Source organism: Balaenoptera physalus (genome assembly GCF_965194825.1).
Source record: "Balaenoptera physalus genome assembly, chromosome: 11".
NCBI lineage: Eukaryota > Metazoa > Chordata > Mammalia > Artiodactyla > Balaenopteridae > Balaenoptera > Balaenoptera physalus.
The window spans coordinates 102,265,732-102,288,121 of record NC_138896.1 but is presented as its reverse complement, the minus strand read 5'-3'; the positions used below and the strand labels follow the sequence as shown (position 1 = coordinate 102,288,121).

The 22,390-nt window shown below is 44.0% G+C and overlaps 1 protein-coding gene across 1 annotated transcript in view; it reads left to right on the top strand.

Moving 5' to 3' along the window:
• Positions 1-22,390, top strand: part of LOC309637532 (uncharacterized protein) — a 413,691-nt gene that overhangs the window by 308,423 nt on the left and 82,878 nt on the right. The window contains exons 4-5 of the transcript XR_014250596.1: positions 3,062-3,175; positions 4,821-4,988. The gene's annotated coding sequence lies outside the window, so the exon portion shown is untranslated. The remainder of the gene's footprint in view (positions 1-3,061; positions 3,176-4,820; positions 4,989-22,390) is intronic.

Below are 22,390 nucleotides of genomic sequence, written 5' to 3'. Positions count from 1 at the left end.
ATCAGTTATTAGGGGTGGAGGAAGGTGTGACTACACAGGGATAGCAGGAAGGTGTGACTCTACAGGGATAGCAGGAGGGAGTTTGGGGGGGGGTGATGGGATGATTCTGTGCAGTGATTATGCTAATAGTTACACAAATCTATACATGTGTTAAAACTCAGAACCGTACACCCCAAAACTGCACATTTTACAGTATGTTAAATATGTGAGACATATTGCGGATAAACGCTTCAGTGATAGATTTATGCTTGTAGATATTGACAACCTATTTTCCCAAAGTTGAACTTGGAACAGCTTCAATCCAAACTGAAAAAAAGAGTTGTAAATGCAGAAATGCCTGAAAATAGGACATTATGCAAAAGTGGCAGCCTTGGCAAGGGACAGCAGATAAGAAGGGGGATTTCTGTGTGGCGGGATGAGAGGTAACAGACATTGGGACTTTGCCAGTGGGCCTGAGGGTCAGAAAACAACTATTCCCAGATGGACACGACAACAGGGTGGAGTACCAGGATCCCAGAAGAGAAAGCAAAAGTGAGATTCGGGCGTGGAGCCAAGGCCAGAGCCTGGAGAAGAGGAACCATGGTTGGGCTGCATCACAGGGTTCAAGGCCAGAGATCATCCAGCTCTTGACAACTGACTACTAAGGAGGTGGACAAGAATAAAAGAAAAGAAACAGTCTAGTGCAGGGTTTAGGGGCGTAGGCATTGCAGTGAGACAGAGCTGGGTTGGACTCTGGCTCTGCCACCTCTTAGCTTACAAGCTGGGAAAGTTGTTTTAACTTCTCATGTACGAAAAGGGATGAGAACATGTCCCCCACTGCACTGATGTGAAAATTAAATAAAGTTTCATCTGTAGCAGTCCCTGCAAGTTGACTGGCCCAGAGGAAATGCTCGGTGAACAGTAAAAGTACATCAAACAAAAGGTTGCAGGTCACATCAGAACTATGAAGCTCGTGAGCTGTGTATTTAGCGAGTCATTTCATCTTGCTAAGCCTCAACTTCTAAATCTGTAAAATAGCTATAATAATGTCTACTCCATGGAATTTGGGTGAGAGGGTTCTGTTGAGAAAAGATCTATGAAAATGTTTTGTGAACTGAAAATTGCTATTCAAATGTACTTTTTAGAAGGTCAGAGCAGGGCCAGGAGGGAATCGTTTCTTCTTGCTTAGCTGCTGGCTTAAAGATACAGAAAGTAATCATCCAGGTTTTGGTTGGTCCCAGAGCTACGTGAAGCCAAACATATAGAACAGGATCAAGAGGGTTCAGCCAGCAGGTGCCAAGCAACTTTGGTCAGAGGAAGGAGTGATGTAATACCAACATGAACATGAGAACTCACAGTTGAGTACTAGGGGCCGTTTCACGGAAGTACAGTGCGGTGGTTAACAGCATGATCTCTGGAGCCAGCACTTGCTGTGGGCGTTTGAGCCAGTGGAACAGATAGGGCTATTGCCGAAGGCTCTTAACTTTCACCCTCGCTGGCTCCCTACGCCTGTAATATAAAAATTTCCGCCCCTACTTTGAGTCACGTAACTTTTCAGTGCCTCCCAGCAGAGTAGACAGATTCTGCATCTTTATCCTATTGATGCTGTGTTTATCCAGTGACTCATTTTGGACAGTGACAGCTTAGTGGATATGACATGAGCGTAGCCTCGGGTACTGTTGCCGTTAGTCACGGGGAGACCTTGCCCAGGTAACTACTGCACCTGCAGGTTGGGAGCAGACCGGAACGTGACCCACAGTCTGAACCAGAGTCAACTCAGCCCTCCGATGGATCCTCTGAGTGAGAAATAAATGTTGGCTGTTGGAAGCCATTGAGATTTTGGGGTAGTTTGTTATGCAGCATTATTGTGGCAATAAATGACTTAACACAGCAAGTTCCTTCACTTTAATTACCTTCAGTTTTGTTCTTCAAAAAATGCAGTGAAGAGTGCTTAGTTATAATCGCCCAGTAGTCCAGTTATCAGGAATAGACAGGTTGATATATGTACTTAGCACACTACTCAATATCAAACAAGAGAACAATGAATGAAAGTTACTGCTATGAAGACACTGAGTTAGAAAGGAAGTCGAAAAAAGTGTCCACCTTGTTGAGTCTCAGTTTCCTCAACTCTGAAATGCATGTGAAATCCTCGCCCCACCTCTCTCTGAGGGATGCTGTTAGGATCACACCAGGTGATGGATGTGAGGGTAGCGTGCCCTCGGTGAAGAGCTATCGGGGACTTAGGAGTTATTATTCTTTCTACTACAGAGAGTCCTCTTATCCCAGCATGAACTGTCATCATCTCCAAGGTTGCAGTTGTATGGGAGAGCAGGATGAACGACATCGTTGCATGACAGCACGTGCTTCATAAACTGTCCACTCATTAAAATTAGTTTCCATTGGAGTATCCATCTTCACTTAACACACTCTCTCTCTGTCCACATCAGTACCTTCCCTGACAACACAGCACAAGTGTCTTGCGACCTGATGGCAAAAGGAAACTGCGAATCTTGGAAAAAGATGCAGGATTTCGTAAAGTTGAAAGGGATGATGGAGAATTTCTCTGATCACTTGCAAAATAATTGACAAATGAGGATCTGACAGAGTTAGACCAGTTAATAATGGAAGAAGAGCACAGTCGACAAGGATGACGACGCGACAGGCTTCAGAAGAGAATAATTGGAGGTATTTGCATATCAAAAGATGTAGGGAGGCCTTTGGGAAACTGATGAACCTTCAACTTTTTTTTTTTTTGGCAAAAATGAGTCTCTATAGCTGTGCATTGAAGGGTATCATATCATACTATTATGTAATTTCTTTGGAAAGTGATCTAAAAAAGTCTTTGTTAATTTTAATAATCATCCAATAATTGCAGTATAATCTATGCTTCTATTAAATATAAAGTTAACTTATTTTAATATATTTTAGTTTTATTGTTTCAAGATAAAGTCCCAAACCTTTTCTTAACCCATTTTCTAGGAAATTTTGGTTCCCATTTTTAGTGCTCTTTTCTACCATCAGTTTTTTCGTGTGTCATTGAGATCTTTTCTACTTATTATTTCTTTCTCCCTTTTTGGCCCAGAGAGCCCTTGGAACCACTCTATCTAGAGATTTTGGGAACTGAAGCTTCCAGTGGGTCCGTGAAGGCAGGAAAACATCAGTGCACAATCTAGACGGCTGCCCTGGCCACTTTGGGGTGAGTTGTTTTTTTGTGACCCCCCCCGCAAGTGAACTTTTAAAATACTGGGAGTGGGAGAGGGAAGTCTAAGGCACAGCCTGTCACAGACTCATTCTCCATCCATAACTTACTTCTGTGTGGCTTCAGCCAGGAGGTATCACTTCGAGCCTTTTTCTCCTCTGTGAAGGGGAAACAATAATATTTACCCTGAAGGAGCTTTATGAGGGCTGAATGAGATTATAGATATTAAAGTATGTTGAACAATAGAGATCCAATAAACATAGCTGTGATTTTGTTTCTTTGGCTGCGTTGGGTCTTGATTCACTTGGTTGAGAATCAGCCCCCCCATCCCAGTGTTTATTTTATTTTATTTTATTTATTTTTGGCTGCGTCGGGTCTTCACTGCTGTGCACGGGCTTTCTCTAGTTGCGGCGAGCGGGGACTGCTCCTCCTTGTGGTGCGTGGGCTTCTCATTGCGGTGGCTTCTCTTGTTGCAGAGAATGGGCTCTAGGCACACAGGCTTCAGTAGTCGCAGCACATGGGCTCACTAGTTGCGGCACACGGGCCCTAGAGCACGTGGGCTTCAGTAGTTGTGGCGCACAGGCTTAGTTGTTCCGCGGCATGTGGGATCTTCCCGGACCAGGGCTCGAACCTGTGTCCCCTGCATTGGTAGGCGGGTTCTTAACCACTGGGCCACCAGGGAGGTCCCAGCTGTGATTATTTCTAAGATAGCCGCAGTGATCAGTACTCCAGCCGGCTATTTCTCTTGCTTCCTCATCGCTGACTTCTTTCATCTTGAGCGTATTTATGTACACAGCAGAGTTTTCCCCCTCGATTTCCTGGTGTCCTCTTCTTGGCCCCATGAGATGCACATTCTGGAAGACAGCGTCCTGCATCTAAGTTTTATTCCTCTGTTGGGCAGTGTGAGGGAAGATGTGCTGTATAAACACACGACACTTCGAGCTCACTGAAGGGATGGTAGGAGAAGGAAGGCGAGTCTGGCAGTGAATGCTGGCCCAGGGGTGCAGAAAGGAACTTTGCCTCCTTTCTGCTTTATCGTGTTAACATTCCATGAGTTGACTTCTTTTGAATCTTTTAAACAAACACTGTATCAAATGGAATCAGCATGTCCAGAATTAACAGAATGTCCAGAATCAGAACCAACCTAGCTGTGTTAATGCTGTCATCTATGGAACTGACCTGACAGTAACTTTGTTGTTCATTATTTTGTAGGTAAGGGAAAGAAGCTTGAAGCTGAGTTACAGTAACTTGCCTGAGGTCACACATACAGCCAGAGTTGGAGGGGAGATTTAAGCCCAGCTGGTCGCTTCCAACACCCTTCCTGTGTGTGACCTCAAAGCTCCACTACTGTGTGCCCACTGGGGATGCCCTAGGGAGCATCTTGAGTTTTTATCCCTCAAGGACTGTTTATGATAATATTTATCAAAAAAGCTGCATTCCTAATATCGTTTTCACCATTTGCTTGTTCCCTGTGATAGGTGAGACAGAAAGAATCCCATTTTACCAAAGTGTTAATGTGATTTACCCAGGGTTGCCTCTTGAGCTAGTGGCAGAGCTGGGACTGTAATGCAATACTCTGACCCCTTTTACTGTACTTTGCATTTCGCAGTTCTCTTTCTGAAAGCATTTTATTGTGTCTCAGGATCTCTGTGTTGTGTTTCTGTGACCGCCGGCTGTGAGATGGTATACCTTCCGAGCAGATAGATGAGAGAAGAAGCTTGTCCTATAGGAATCCATCTCCTGTCTACCCTGGAGAGCCTCATCCATCACTTGTCTTTGCAGACACCCAGCTGATGCATGCTCAGCAAGGGTAAGTATGTATAAATATAATGGAAATCAGTCAGGGGCCAATTTTCCCTATTGAAAAGGGAATTGCATTTCTCAGGCATGTGGGCAAAGTGAGGTTGATTAAACATAAAACACTTCCACCAAGGGGGCAGCATAAAGGAGAACTCAACCTCTGTGTTTTGAGAAGGAATTCTCCTGCAATAAACACAATTGAGTGCCATCTGTGCTTTTGATAATTTCATCTGACTGCCTATCTTGTTACGGGATTGCTGATTTGAGCAACTTGTTGGCACTTACTTGACCATGTTCCAGTAATCTGATGTGTCACAGGATTTCAGAGTTTCCAGAGCAGGATGTGAAATGTGCAATCATGCAGGAGGTGATGGGGTGGTTCACCCTACATTTGGTCATGTCACTGGATGTTGACAGAGATCAATAATTTCTTTTAAAGATGGCACCCTTGAGTATTGAATGCTACGACGTCTGCATTACTGACAAGCTTTTGTTTTGGGGGGAATAGTGGGTAAGGAGAAAAATCAACCAGTTAGTACCTGATGTTAGTATAATAACTAACCTATCATTAGATAATACATGGGTAATCAAGAGGGGGAACACAACACAGGATGGTATAAAGCCATTCTGTGCAAGAATCACCCAAGGATGGAGAGCTAATTGTCTGGCCGACGGTTATATGGGAGAGTGAGGGACGGTGTTATGATTTGAATGCAGACTTCGAGTTCTCCAATCCAGCATTCTTCATATTCTATCATGCTACCTCTCCTTCTTCTCATACTTACTCCCATCGTATTTACTTTTCATCATTACTTTCTTATGACAGGTTTTATATCTGTTTTCATCATTGCTCCTTTGGATCCAGCATTTTCTGATTGCATTTATTTCTTTTGACCTTAAATGCCAGCGTTGCAATTATTTTTCCAAGATTCTGTAAACCTCCATTACCCATCAGTTCTCAGCACAGTGTTACATATATGATTATCCCCCAAAGATATGCTTTTATTGATGGATTTGTTGGTTAACGGGGTTTGTGTTTGGCTCTCGGAAATTACCACTCATTTCTCCACCTAATAATTCAACAGACATCAGTTGAGTGTGTATTGAGGGTAGAGAGATTAATCTCAAAGCTTCTGATAAAGTACAGACAGTAGGTAAAGAAGATAAGGCATGGCTCAGGGTAGAAAGTACAAATTTTGGTGAATTAGAAAAGACTACTCTAAGCAACATGTCTCCTTCATTTGTGCTCCCTGCCTGTTTGAAACTCTTGCCTTTTGCGGTAAGTTTCTTTATCTCCAGAGACCAAAGGTCCACAAATGAAAACCAATGCAAGTTGTATTTTGACATTGTATTAGTCAGGGTTTTCCAGGGAAACAGAAACAACAGTGTGTGTGTGTGTGTGTGTGTGTGTGTTGTGAGTGAGTGAGAGAGAGAGAGAGTGTACATATATAGGAGAGAGATTTATTTTAAGGAACTGACCCATGGGTTTGTGGAGGCTTGGTAAGCCAGACATCTGTAGCATAGGCTGGCTGGCTGCAGAATCAGAAAAGACTTGCATTTCATGTCCAAAGGTGGTCAGCTGACAGAATTCCTTGTTTCTCAGGAGACCTGAGTCTCTTTTCTTTTAAGGCCTTCAACTGATTGACTGAGGCCCACTCACGTTATGAAGGGCAGTCTGATATACTCACATTCCACCAATTTAAATGAGCATCTCATCCATAAAACAGCCTCACAGAAACATCCAGAACAATGTTAGACCAAATATCTAGGCATCGTGGTTCAGCCAGGTTGACATAAAGTTAACCAGATCCTCTTGCAGGGGACAGAGTTGAATTGCCAGGAAGAAAAAGCAGCTCTTTACCCTCCCCTCACTCCTGCCACCAGCACCCCTGCCCCACCGGGAAAAAGGAAACATCGTAAACACCCACGACCATAAGAATGAGTATATCAACTGTGCATTTAAATGCTGTATTGCAATTCAGCAGCTTAAAGTGAATGAAATAGAATGTTATTTTTTTATGGTTTAGCATGAATACATCTCAGAAATTGTGAGCCAGAGAGAGAGAGTGTGTGTGTGTGTGTGTGTGTGTGTGTGTGTGTGTGTGTGCGTGTGTACAACTTGCAGAAGGAGACACAGAATATAACATTATGGAAATTTTTAAAAAACTAAAAAATGAGTTTACGAGTGACAAGAATAAAAGCGTTATGTCCATGTAAACCACATGGTCCAGAGAGTAAATGCCTCTGAGAAAGAAAGCTGGTCATGAATGGTATAGATGGGGTCCTCAGGGGGCTTCACCCACATTCTGATGTTTCCTTCCTATTTCTAGTGGATTTGATATAAGGTGAAATATAGTAAGATTGGACGAAGTTTGGTGGTGGGCGCCAGTGTGTTCATTTTATTATTTTGCATACATTTTTATATGCTTAAAGTATTTGGTAGTAAAATTGTTAAAGCGTCTCCTTTTTCCCTCAAGAGTCACTGGCGAAGGTAAGATGTCCAGCCCTCCCCCTTTACTGCTGCTTTATTTACCAAGGCCTCAGACACACACAAGAGTTATAGTGTCTGCTAAGAGTGGGGTGGGAAGGAGAGGTGGAGCCCTTCGTCAGAGGAAAATTCCGTCAGGTCACTGTGTACTAATCTATTCTTGCGGTTGGGCCCAGTCTATTTAGGGCTCAGCAGTCAATCTCGAACAGCCCAACAGGGACACGCTGTGTAAATGTTCTGAGCAGAAAGCTAGGAATATATAAGTAGTTAACCCACGTCTCTTCATTCTGAACGTTCTGAAGGCCCAGACAAAAATGGCTGTTGTGTATTAAGAAGGAAGCTCTATTTAGATTTAGTAAGCAGAGTATTATACGAATACTTTTCTGTGTTAAATAACGGATGCAACCAACTAAGCCAGGATAGATGATGTTAGCCCTGATTCAATTAGTCATAATTCTATGTGCACGGAGTTATGGGAGTTACATAGTTATTGGAAGATCAGAAATATACCATCATCTTCGTAATGGACTTATTGTATTAATCTTTCTAACAGTGCTTTATCTTGGATTGATCTCTCATAAAGTAGATTAGGAACAAAACACTTCTTGTTGGAAAGGTTAAAAAATGGATTTTCGGGGGTGTAATCTGCAAATTTCAGTTTGTCACTCACATAAAATAAAAATGTTTGCATGTCTTTATGATGGAAATCAAAGGGCCTGCTTCAGATGCGAACAAATAATACTGAGGTAAAATCGAATAAAAGGTAGGTAGGTCACTTGGTACTATCCTTTAGTCCCATAATGTAGAAAGCAGAGTATCTACAAGAGCCTTGCAGATAACCCTGGTCTATTTGGGGGCAAGTTAACAGTTATTCAAGTGGCAAATAAAGGAGTTGATTTTAATCATGCTAATTGTGTATGTGCTCGGGGGCCATTGGTAGGTGAAAGAATGTTAACTCCTTACAGTAATATAAATCACTATCTAATATTCATTTATGAAATAATTATTTATAGAATGCCTACTATATGCAGATACTCTTGGGTGTTAGTGATAAGATGGTAAGTAAAAGCAGAGTTTTCTGTGTTTTAGTAGAGCTTGGGTAGTCACAAGGCAAATATAAAATTGAATCTCTTGAAAGTTCTATGAAGGAGAGATACACTGGGTCTATAATTAAGGAGGTTGGTCGGCGAGATCAGGGAAGGCTTCTCTGAGGAAGTGACATAGGAGCTACGACCTCAAGTGGTGAGAGGATGGAAGACCAGCATGGCAAGACCGTATACTTAGTTAACTACTTAATGGGCATCTTTTACCTGCCATGCATTTTTCTGGTTGATTAGGATACATGAGCAAAACTGACAAAGATGCCAGTCCTTGAAGAGCTTATATATTTGAAAAGCTGGGGGGGGGGCAGTCGTCAATGAGGAATAAACATAATAATTAAGTTATATAGTACATTAGAAGGCAACATGTGACATGGGAAAGAGTGGAGAGCAAAGAGAACGAACAGTGTCTCCAGGTTGGGGGCAACTCCCACATTTGAACAGAATGATCAAGGGTGGGTCTCGTTACCAAGGTGAAGAAGGTGATGGTTGAGTGATGGCCTGCAGGTGAGGGAGTGAGCTCTCCAGGTACCTGGCTGAACTGTGCTTCGGGCAGAGGGAAGAGCCAGTTCCGAAGGAAGGCGGGAGTGTGCGTGGCAGGTTCAGGAAAGAGAGGAGGCCGTTGTGGCTGAAGCAGAGTGAACAGGGGGAGAGCCGCAGGAGACAAGGCCAGAAACGTCTGCTGGGGAGATCGTGGAGGGTCTTAGAGCTTTTCTTGGGCTTTGGCTTCTGCTCTCCGTGAGTGGGCATCTGCAGAGGGTTTTGAGCAGAGTCAGGATATGATCTGACCTCTGTTTTGAAAGGATTTCTCTTACTACCCTACTGGAAATAAAGGGGTAGACGGCAAGGGTAGAAGCCAAAGTCGTAGGAGACGGTCGCTGTGATTTCAATGAAAGAGTCACGGCCTGGGCCATTTGGAGGCAGCGCAGGCAGTGAGGCACGGTTATCTTTCAGTTTTACCCCAAAGGCGAGGCAGCAGGATTAGCTGGTGGATTTGGAGGGCGGGTGAGAACAGTCAGACATTTCTGTGAGATTTCCATCCTGAGCCATCAGAAGATTGGAGCTGCCATCACCTGATGTGAGAGAGAGTCCCCGGGGGAGCAGGCTGGGGAAGGAGGAAGCCAGGAGTACATTTCTGGACAGGCTGAGATGAGGGTTATATTTTGTATCCGGGTGGAGATGCCAGCAGGCAGTGGGAGAGAGGCATTGAGGACAGAGACCATGGGCAAAGCTTTCAAGAAGGTTTATTGCAAAGGAGAGCAGAGAAATGGGGCTGAGGCTCACAGGGGAAGCAAGATCAAGAGAAGAAACAAAATTTTTGGTAATTTGGGGAAAATAGGAAATAGCAGGAGGTTTGTGTCAAGTTGGGAATGAACATGGTGAGTAATAATACTGGGCAGCCATAGGGGAGGCCAGGCATCTGGTCCTAGTAGGACATTCTCAGGAACTGGGTTTTTATTACAGCCGTGGAAAACCATTGAGATTTTGAGTGGAATGGTTTGACAAGACAGAATTTCCATTTTGAGTGGATCCCTCTGCTGCAGAGGACAGATGGATTGAAACGAGTCACAGTAGTTGCAAGCAGAATACTTAATATGTTCCTAGCAATGTGCTACGCATTTTATATGTCTTCAGTCGTTTAATCCTCACAACAAACCTTTGAGGTGGGTGACATTCTTATACACCTCTTACAGGTGAGGGCACCGAGGCTCAGAGGGGTTCAGTGACTTAATAAAAGTTATCCCACTGCTGGTAAATCAACGACAGTGCCAGAGGCAGAACCCATGTCACTCCGTTCCAGTATCCTGATCTTTTTTTTTTTTTTTCCGTATGTGCCATAGACTTATGTAATTTTTAAGTTGGAAAGGCTCTTAGAAACTGCCTAGCCCAACCCGTCAAGTACACTGAATTTGAGGTATTGAGAAGCAGCAGCTTGCAAATGGAATTACAGTGTAAATGCACTAAGGGGAGCTTGCTGTTTAAAGTCCTATCCTGGGAAATCCTATGTAAAGTGGAGAAGCCTTTTGTAAAGCAAACAATCCACTCTCCAATTTAACTGTGGAGCAAATGCTTTCCTTCAAACCTCAGGTAAATCTGTAAAACTAAAAAGCCTCAGAGAATGTTTTTCTTATTCAGGGGGGAGGAGCTTTGGTGAGGTGGCCTGGTGAGATGTAGAAAAAGAAAGCAGCCAGGGGACCAGCAGAGCAGGGTCCTTAGCTTTGCTCGCTAGAGGGCACACCAGCTTCTAGACGGGCTTGGTGTTCTGGTTCAGAGGTTTTCAAGTCACTTCACCACTGAGGAGTCCTGAAATCCGCTCTCTGCATCCGTGAGCCATGGTGGAGGACATACTGCTCCTGTCTGCCCAACAGTCCTCTGTCCATCCCAGAACTGACGCCCCTCCTACCCATCCCCACCAGGTGGTTCCGATGGGACTGTCAATCACAAGGCTTCGCCCGCCCCCTGGTCCCTGAATAGGGCACATGATTAGGTCGAGCCAATCAGAGGCTCCCTAGGCTTCGTCTGAGCTTTCTTTCTTTGGATTATGAGCAATAAGGATCAAGTAAACTTGGGGCTGCAGAGAGCCAGCCTGTGTCCACATGGAGAGAAGCCATATGAGAACAAATCCATGCAGGGACAAGTGGAGCCAAAAAAATGGAGAATAACGAAAGCAGAGCCCTGGTGATACTGCCTAAAGTGCTAGAGCAGTCATACCTGAATTCAGCAAGATCATCCCCTTGGGATACTCCAGTTACATTAAGCAGTGACTTCGCTTTGTTGTCCTATGCCTCAGGTTCTCACCTCTGAAGTGGGAATAATACTGCTACCTACCTCATGGCATGTAGCAAGGATGACATTCAGTAATGTGTGTAAGATACTTAAACCTAGTGCTTATCAGTTAATTCTTGGTGCATAACAAACTACCCCGAAATTAGTGACTTAAAACAACTGTTCATTGAGCTCACAATTCTATGGGTTGGCCGTTTGGGCGGGTTCCTGCTGGGTGGTGATTCTGACCTCAGCTCTGCTCACTCGTGTGTCTGTGGTCAGTTTGCGGGGTGGCTCCGTTTGCCTGCGAGTGGTCCAGTATGGTCCAGCAGCCTCGCTCACACCCTTTTTCCCATGGTGGCTGAACAGAGCACCGAGAGGAAGAATGGGAGCACGCGAGGCCTCTAGAACTGGCACATTCTCTCTTCTGCTGCGTTCTATTGAGCAAAGCAAGTCATGAAGGCAGCCTAGATCCAGGAAGCGGGGAATGTAGGACTCTACCCCTTCATGGGGAGAGCTTCAGTCCCATTGCAGAAAGTCTAAATGGAGGGAGAGCCATGGACACTTATGGCCGCTTTTTCAGTCTACTCCCGTGAGTGTTTAATAAATCTTACTGTGTGTTGCTGCTGTTATTATTGCCGAAACAGGTTTAACTTACTTTCTGTCACTTGCTGTAGGCATGATCGTCCATGCTATTGGACTTTGGAAAAGATTATTAACAATAGCTCATCAATCACCTTAGTTTTTTTTTTTCTTGAACTTCTCATTGAAATCCAGATCTAGTTTACTTCTAGACATTTGTAGTTTGCCTTCTAGAAATATCCCAAATGACACAGTTTGTCATTAGCAGAGTACTGCAACAGTGAAGGACTATAATTCCTCATATTGTAAGTAATATTTTATCTGTTTAGCAAGCAAGACCTTGGTAATGACCAGTCATCTAGTTTACACAATCCATTATTTGTGAGTTTCTCTTCAGTGTATATAATTTTAAATTATTTATATTTCTTCCTCGTTGGTTCATCTTTAATTGCTGTAGGTTTGAGGGGGTAACTATTGAGATCATTCAGTTGTTCTTATGAGGCCATAATGCTTACTCTTTTCAGGAATAAATACATTGTAGGTTTCATGCTTATTAATTTTTGATTGTAGTGAATATCATGTTAAGGTATGCAGGGAATTCATTTCAATTTATTACTTGAACACATTCTATCAAGTATTAATAACAATTTGATGATTTTCATTATTATGTCACTAAAGATACTGCCAAATTTCAGTTCTGCTTTTAAATCCAGCTGAGGATTGTCATAAGCTATTCCCTTTGTTATTATAAAGACAAGTAATGTGAAAAGGATATGGATTTTCTTAAGGAGGTAGTAGGAGTTAGAGGGACCTATCTATGCTTATATCAATATATCAAGAGAAAATATAAGTATTGCAATTTCCCACAGTAACCGGAAGAGAATAAACATGATTATCAGCAAATGGTAAAAGTGTGCTACTATATGTCTGTAAGTTAGGGCACCATTTTTATCCAGTATTAGTAGACTCACCCCACTTTTTTTTTTTTTACTAGATTAGATGTTACGTTTTGTTTACATTGGATTGAATATCGTATAGTCAGGCCACTCAAGATGGCTATTCTCTTGCTCTCTGTACATCCGTTGCTCGACCAGTGCCTGCTTCCCCTACACCCAACTCACCTGCCTGACCTTCCTACATACTTGCCCCAGGTCCCAGCTAGTGATGGTTCTTATCAAAGGGTTAGTGAGGGCCGTGTCTCTGTGCTAGTTTCCCTGGTAACCGATGAGTCAACTTGATGTCAGTTTCCCTTATAACTGGCAATCTCCCCTTCCCCTTGGGAGGGAAGAGTGCTGCTATGTCCTGCCCACAGTCTGCCACACGCGGTGGGGTGTTGCTCCAGGACCTTGCTTCAGAAGTGTAAGATGCCCCCCATCCATTAAACCATGGATGTTTCTGTTGCTGACTGTGGGCTCTTTCTTCGGTCTTGAAACTGGGCAAGTGTAGGCCTTGTAGGCCTGCGGGGTGCAGCCCAACAGATATCAATGTTAGTAATTGATAGTTGAGCACCAACTCTGCACATTGACCTATGTGTTAACTAGCTAAATACTGGATAACAAGTTACACCAAAATTCAGTGGCTTAAAGAAGAATAATTTATTACCTCTTACAAGGTACGTGGGCCAGGTGTCCTGGAGCAGCGTGCCTGTGCAGTTCTGGCTTGCGCACCTCGTGTGGTTGCCGTCAGATGTCAGCCAGGATTGCCATCATCCGAAGGTTCAGCTGGGGCTGGAGGGTTTGGTTCCAGTTTGGCTCATTCGCGTGACTAATGAGTCGATGCTGGCTCTTGATGGGAGGCCTCTGTTGCTCTCCACATGGACCTTCTGCAGGGCGACCTGAGTGCCCTCTTGCCGCAGTGGCTAGCTTCTTCAGAGTGAGCAATCCACAGTGCCTTTCAGGACCTAACCTCAACAGCTTCTACTGTGTTCTGTTGGTCACGCAGGCCATCCCTGATGTGGTGTGGAAGGAGAGTACAAAAGGGTGTGAAAACCAGAAAGCAAGCATCATTGGTTGCCATCTTGGAGGCTACCATGAACTGTTATTAAGGGTTCACTGCAACACTATTTACAATAGCCAGAACATAGAAGCAACCTAAGTGTCCGTCGACAGATGAATGGATAAAGAAGATGTGGCACATATATACAATGGAATATTACTCAGCCATAAAAAGGAACGAAATTGAGTTATTTGTAGTGAGGTGGATGGACCTAGAGTCTGTCATACAGAGTGAAGTAAGTTAGAAAGAGAAAAATAAATACCGTATGCTAACACATATATATGGAATCTAAAAAAAAGTGTTTCTGAAGAACCTAGGGGCAGGACAGGAATAAAGATGCAGAAGTAACAAATGGACTTGAGGACACAGGGAGGGGGAAGGGTAAGCTGGGACAAAGTGAGAGAGTGGCATGGACATATATACACTACCAAATGTAAAATAGATAGCTAGTGGGAAGCAGCCACATAGCACAGGGAGCTCAGCTCGGTGCTGTGTGACCACCTAGAGGGGTGGGATAGGGAGGGTGGGAGGGAGGCGCAAGAGGGAGGGGATATGGGGATATATGTATACGTACAGCTGATTCACTTTGTCATACAGCAGAAACTAACACAACACTGTAAAGCAACTATACTCCAATGAAGATGTTAAAAATAAAAAAAAATTTTTTAAAAAGGGACAATAGAATGTCTGTTAAGGCCAGCTTTTTTAATCATCAGAGATTGGATACGTTTTTATGACGTATCGGCGAGGTATGTCGTGGCGCATGTGACTGTGAAGCTGGTGACAAGTCTTCAGGGATCTGTACGCCTGTGATTGTCTGAGTCCTGTACTATAAAAATAACCCTCTGGTTGTCTTCTCCAGAGGAATGTGGGACTCCTCTGATGATCTTTCCATAGTCATGGTACCCCTCCCATGATATTTTTGGAATCAAATGATCTTTTCAGAATCTTAGGAAGGTTATGGAATACTTTTCAATAAAAGTATATTCACACACAATTTCACTTATAGTTTTCACAGATTTAAGAGCACTTATTTACAGTGAGTTAAGGTTTTTTTCTCGAAGAGGTTAAAATACAGAGTATACATTATTTAGGGGAAAAATTCATGTAAGACCCACATAGTATCTGTATGGTATGATCTCCAAATAGCCAAGAGTAATTACTGTCCTAAAGAATTCTAACCTGTAATGCTAATCTCTCAGTTGGAACTCTCAAGTACGATTCCTCATATATTTTATATTCTTCTTCCTCGTTCTTCTCATCCCCTGTTCTCTGGAGTATCTCATTTTCTAAGCCCCCCCCCTATTTTCAGCTTTCAGTTTGCATACATTTTTCTCTCTTATCTCTCCTTTCTCTGCCAGCTTTTAATTCTGTAGTTGGACTTAGTCTTTCTTATAAAGGACTGTCCTACCTCTTCCTTCCTCTCAGCCTTACATCTTTCTGCCTATTCTTGAATTATGCACTGACAAATCCAAATAACCAGTTTGGTAATGAGGGTCTCTCTGGAGAGTGGGAGGTCTCCCAGGCGTGGGGTGAGAGGAAGGAGAGCTGAGGATGAATACAGCATTTTCTTTAATGTATATAAATATATATATATTCTTTTTCAGATTCTTTTCCCTTATAGGTTTTTACAAAATATTGAGTATAGTTCCTTGCGCTATGCGATAGGTCCTTGTTGGTTATCTGTTTTCTAATAGTAGTGTGTATATGTTAACACCAAGCTCCTAATTTTTCCCGCCCCCGCCCGTCCCCTTTGGTAACCATATGTTTGTTTTCTGTGGGTCTATTTGTATTTTGTAAATAAGTTCATTTCTATCATTTTCCTTAGATTCCACATAAGCGTTATCATACGATAAGCGTTATCGTATGATATTGGTCTTTCTCTATCTGGCTTACTTCACTTAGTATGATAATCTCTAGGTCCATCCATGTTGCTGCAAATGGCATTATTTCATTCTTTTTTTATGGCTGAGTAGTATTCCATTGTGTGTGTGTGTGTGTGTGTGTGTATACACACACACACACACACCCCATATATATATATATATACACACACACACCACCATATGTATATATACCACTTCTTTATCCATTCATCTGTCGATGGACACTTAGGTTGCTTCTGTGTGATGGCTACTGTAAATAGTGCTGCAGTGAACATTGGGGTGCATGCATCTTTTTGAATTACAGTTTTCTTCTCATTGCTTTTAAACTTTTTCAAATAATTATAGACTCACAAGAAGTTGTAAAACTAGTACAGAGAGGTCCCATGTACCCTTCACCCAGCTTCTCGTGGCATCTTACATAACTATAGTCCAATATCAAAACCAGGGAAGTAACAATGATACAAGGCTATTAACTAGACTACAAATCGAATTCAAATCTCACCATCGGTAACTTCATTTTGTAGATGAGAAAACTGAGGCTTATTTCACTTGCTGATTTCAAGTTCCCTTTGAAAGTTGTGGTCAGATTAAATGGACATATGTAAATCAATTTGTCTTTATCATCTATTTGCACACAGTGGCACACTAGGGAAAAAAATGCAGCATTTACTTGACCATTTCCACTGGTTAAGATTTAACAGTACTTTTAATTGCAAAGTTTTGTTTTCGACTAGAAACTTTTATTTTTCGGCAGAGACAGAAAGATGCCGTTGCAGATTTTGACTGTTGGAAGGCCAGTTGACACAATCGTAACACTGCAGATATATGCACAACAGTGGTGCCCCTGGAACCAAATGCCAGTGGCCATAAAGATCTGAGAAATAGTCTCAACTTGCCTTTCACCTAACCACCAAAGGCGGGGATTGTCACATGAAACAAAGCAGAAAGTAACCTAGAAGTCAGCAGCCCCTCAAGATCTAGGTAAAATTGGCTTGGCTCTCTACGGCTAAAGAGTCTATGGGGGTTCTCTAGATTCCAGCTAATTCTTTGCAAGGATTGTATCTCCTTGCCCTTGTATGCCTCCAGGGATTCCATTCTCATACCTATTTTTTCTGTGCTTCTCTGTGTAATTGGATATAAAACTCCTTGAATCCCACGAAAACTCCAGCAGCGTAAAGTCTTCTAGAGGGACGGTGGAGAGATTTGCATTCCGTGCTTTCACATGAAACAACTTTAATATTGAATATTAGAATTTCCTCTCTCCTCAAATTCTTTGGAGCCAGCTTTCTGCCAGGTGGCTCTTGGGGCCCACCAGCTCTTGCCTGATCTCACCGCTCCCTTGCCCGATCTCACTACTCCCTTCCCCGTTTTCTGTTCTTCTCACTCATCTTTTCTGCCTTTGGGGGAAACATGAACTCCCTCCTGTTTCTTTTGCCCTTCTCAGACATCCTGGTCCTACATCCTTAGGCTTGCGTCACTCACTCAAGTCCTTATAAAGCATTTGTCCAACAATTTTAATTCTCTCCTCAGCATGACATCTAGTACCAGGTGTAAGGATGAAATGTCACTTTGCTATTAGTCACTATTAATTTTATCACACATTAATTATTCATGTACCTTTCCAACGTCTCTCATTACTGTGAAGTCTCTGACGCTCCTAAAGGTCCTTCATAACCTTTCCATTTCTCCTAGTTGTCTTACCAGACTAGTCTAGATCAGTGCTACTGTGGATGCCGTATCTTTCATTAATGAATGAACCAATTGTTGCATCTTGGGTAAAGGTCTCTGCTTGTATCCGGGAGCTGCTCCTACCTGCCTCTCAGGAAAGACAGAACATGAACTTGGCACATCCTGTGCGAAATGTTGCAAGCCCGGTTTGCGGCCACAAAGTTCAAGGGAACGCTCCTAAAGAACTGCCAAAGAAGAGTTCATCTAAGGATCCTGTGGGCTTCCATTTCAGGTGTCAGGTCACCCTCCCAGCCCCGTCTTCCCCTTTGCCTGTTGACTCCACGGTGCCCCCAGTGCCTCCACCGTGTGTTGCAAGGATGGGCACAGCAAATATCTGTTAAATATATTAACAACAGAAAAGTAGGCGTTATGGCAAATAGGCTGAATTGACAAGCTTTTGAGGAGCCATCGAATAGATGTCTTTCAGTTTCCTGTAGCCCCCATTTTGACTGCTGCGTGGTGTCAGTAAGGGATCAACTAGTCTTTGGAAAGCAAGGTCGTAATGTGAACTGCGCGTTTGTGACATGCGGTTATCATGTCAGGGAGGAAAGAGTGATGGGTTCAGTGACTGAAGAAGAATACGACATGACTTAAAAGCGTTTGTATCACACTGTTGTCCGGAGTGCAGTTTGCACCTACCCTTCCCATTCCAGCCATAAATCCTGGGAAAGAACCCTCCTCCCCTCTGCTCCTGTAATGCTTTTTAGCTAAATCTCATGTGTCGCCCAGAGTGGGTGGCGTGTGTCTGCTAGCCGTGTCTCATGTCACTTCTTATCAGTGCAGTGTTGTCAGGTTTGATGGGGAGCTGAGGCTGGCGTGGGCATAGCTTCACCGTTGGTGTTGACTGAAGTGACAAACAGTCTAACGTGATTAGTGTTTGAGCACTGGGGAATTTTCCATATCGAAAGAGATTTAAAAAAAAAATGTAACTTTAAGGCCAGGAAAAAAAATAAACTGGATTGTACTCAGGCCCAGAGAGGGCAGGTGCCCCTGTGTGTAGTAGGAGGGCTGGTGCAATAACCCCAGAGACCCTGGTCTTACTGGTTTACTGTCTATAGTCACCTGGGTCCTTTCCTTTCTCTGGGTGGGGCTGGTCGGAGTGGGTATTAGTTGGTCTATAAGTTATGGTTGTCCTTCCTTTCCCGCTTCCCATGTCTGAGGCACACATACATTATTCAGTCATTCCTCATTCATTTATCCATTCACCCAGTAACCCATTTCTACCCTCTCTGCACCAAGCACCGTGCTAGGCGTAAGAGCTACAACACTGAAAGGCACAGGAGTGGTCCGTGTCCTTCAGTTGATTATAGTCTAGACTGGAAGACAGATTCACAAATGGAGAGTCAGAAAGCAGGATGGGAAATGCAGTGACAGAGCTTATGCTCAATAAATTATAGGGCCTTGGGAAGAGCCCGGAACACAGCTTCTGGGAGGCTCCCTGACGTTACTGAGTTTTAAAAGACAAGGGATCAAGCAGGAAGATTGGAGGCTGTTGGAAAAGGGGGAGGGAGGGAGTTCCAGTTAGAGGGCACAGCATGAGCAGAGGCCCAGGGAAGAGGAACACCATGGCATGCACGGAGTTACAAGCAGTGCGGAGAATCGTAAGAGAGAAGACTCCAGAAAATGAAGGAATCGTGACCTTGTAGGTCACGCGTAGAAGTGCGGACTTCATCTTAAAGACTATGGGAGCCAGTAAATTGGCCTCCAGAGCTCCTTCCCTAAAGTGCCTATCTGATGGCAACAAGTCTCTCATGTCTTGATCTACCTGGCTTGCTCCAAAGTCATTGGTCCCCTCTGTAGTGCTGGAGGATTTTCATTGGTTGAAAACTGCTGACATCATCTGTTGCACAGGGATTTCAGTCTTGCCGTGCTGTAGCCCACGGAGAGCCAGTCCTGCGGGCTTCCTGCTTCTCTTCTCCTTTCAAAGCGTCAACAATGCTCCAGGCAGAGTTCTGCGGGCTCTGAATTCCAGTTGTTGTTCTAGGAAGACAAGAGACTCATCTTCTTCTTTTCTCAGGTTTTTCCCAGCATAGCTTATGTAGTAAGTCAAGGCGTGCCGAAGATTCTAACCTGCATCTCTTAGTCTCTTAACTTCGATGGAGAAAATGCAGAAACTTTTAACATCATTTTAGCAATGTGTGAGACCCTTTGGCTTCTACCAACTTTGTCGGCCAACGTTATTAGGAACTTGATTTATAACAAATATGTGTTTGGTCTTCCTCCCCCTTTTCGGCACAGAGCTCCTTAAAACCCTTGGAATTTCCTAAGTGACCACAGCAGTAATGATCTGTTATGCTAATGGGGTGACTTCTGGAAAGCACCTAAGGCTGGGGGCCGGTCACCAGGGGAGCCAGCCGTGTGGTTAGAGGGTTGCAATTTTCAGTCCCACCCCCTGACCTCCAGGGAGGAAGAGAGGCTGGAGGTTGAATCAATTGCCAATTGGCAGTGATTTAATCAACCATGACTGTGTAGTGGATGTATGTGTCTATGCATGGAAGCATCCACAAAAACCCAAAAGGACAGGGTTCGGAGAGCTCCCTGGTTGGTGAACACACAGAGATTCAGGGAGAGTCATGTGCCCGAAGAAGAGAAGGAAGCTCTGCATGCCTTCCCATATACTTTGTCCTATATATCTCTTCCATCTGGCTGTTCCTGAGTTATATCCTTTTATAATAAACCAGTAAATCTAGTGAGTAAGCTGCTTCTCTGAGTTCTGTGAGCTTCTCTAGCAAATTAATTGATCTCAAGGAGGAGGTCGTGGGAACCTCTGATTTATAGCCAGTTGGTCAGGGCCAGACGCGCAGCTAACAACCTAGACTTGCAACCGGCTGCTGACATCAGGGGCGGGGGAGCAGTATTGTAGGACTGAACCTTTAACCTGTGCAATCTGATGCTACCTCTGTGTAGATAGTGTCAGAACTGAGTTGAATTGAGTGAATAATGAGGGTGGATTGACTTCCTGTGAGCAGACTAGGGGGAGATCCTGCAGGTGGGGAGAGAGATGGAGGCTAGTGGGCTAGCTTCAAGCAGTTATTAGCAGACAAAGAAATGCAGTATCTAGTATCTGAATGAACAATTGGTTTCATCTCTTTTATTAACCTTGGCCAGTTAGTAGTAGCCATCGGAAGAACTTGGTTGAGAAACGGTGCTGAGTTTGATTCGCTAGATCTGATGTAGTGAAGATAGGGTGGCTACCCAAATGCCATATATTTGACGTCCTTAGTTTATTGATAGGAAGGGTGTGACCACAGTGGGACCACGGCAGGGGATGGGGAAAGCCAGCAGGCTGCTGTCAGAAGACCTGGCTTGATTCTCCCCTGAGGGTGCAGGGGCTAGCAGAGGTAGCCTTTTCAGAATGACCTGCCGATTCGTCAGTATTGACGGATATACTAAGGGACAAAATGCTCACCAGTTATTGAGAAAATATCTTCCTGTGGATATTTTCTAAGGGAACATATTGAAGAGAGCATATGTTTTTTGATGTTCTGTGTACGATAGAATTAGGTAACAGTCACCCAGCCCATCCAGGCTTAAGGTAGGAAGCATAATAGTAGTGACTCTGCCTGTATAACACCCCCAATCCTGTAAGTTATCACCATTTGTAAGCCCCATTGCTGTTACCTAGCAGGCACCTTTTTCTCTTCCTTAACCGAGTATTTGGAGGAGAGATTTTTGCAAACATTACACGCTTTGAAGGCACACTCAGAATGCTAATAGAGCGATCAAACCTCAGATGCTGCCTTCTTGAAATGTGACTGATCCAGGTGAGAAGCGCAACTCCTACCCTATACCTCCTCCTACACGGTTGCAATTAACATGTTATCTGCCCTGTGTCTCAAGTCAAAGCTTTGGCACCGTTCGCTGGAGGGTGGGGAAGTACCTTAATTACAGAGCAGATGCACTTACCGCTGCCTGCTGTGTTCTGGTGTCACCACGTCTGAGCTCCAGAGAGAGGTCAGGCAGATCCTGGGGCTGTCATGTGGCTCAAATCGAATATTTTAATTTAGAGACTCACAAAGTTGCTCCATCAATTAAGACTGGCTGTACTTGCAGCCGACTTGCTGGGGCACAGCCAGAAGCTCTGATTCATTTCATTTCTTACTGACCCCGTCACACAGTGGAGGGACGGCCAACATTTCAGTGGGCGGTGGCGACCTGCCAGAAGTAAAACGAAGACTAACGACTGAGGTAGATTTTAAAGGGTAGGATTGGCATTTGAAATGACAGCATATCTGCACGCTGGCTAACTGACGGTGCTTGGTGGGGGTCCAGGGAGCGAGGGGTGTTCTCTTTTATCACTTGTTAGCAACTAATAAATCCCCCTCCTCAGTGAATTATCACAGGACAGGTTTGCTTTTTCTCAGGTAAGTTTCATTGCAAGTATGTGGAAATTCTTCTTCATTTGGTTTTTCAGGAGTTCAGGCTCTTTCCATCTCATGATGGTATCAGTTCACCATTCAGACCAGGAGTGAAAAGAGAGTAGGGCGAGAACGGGGGAAGGTGCTGCGTCTCAGAGGATAAGGTTGGGCCCGACTGCTTCCTCTTTTTATCCTCAAATCGGGATTCATGCAGAAGTGTCTATATGGGGGGAAGAGGCCTGAGTGAGAAGGAGCTGCAAGAGGTGAGGTTGATCCACGCGTGGAGACAAATGTGCACAGGGACGGATCAGGCAGCGTCAAACCGCCCCTCCCTTCTTTCTCAAAATCCTAAGACCCTGCCCTCAGCCAACATGCGATGAGGTTACAATGTGCTCATTTCCTGTTCCTAAATGTGCGGACCTTGCTTTTCAGTGGGTGCCCACTCCTTGGAGGCACCTAACACCAGGTCTGTGGGGACCGTTCTTTGGGGCAGGTGAGCATCCTGATGG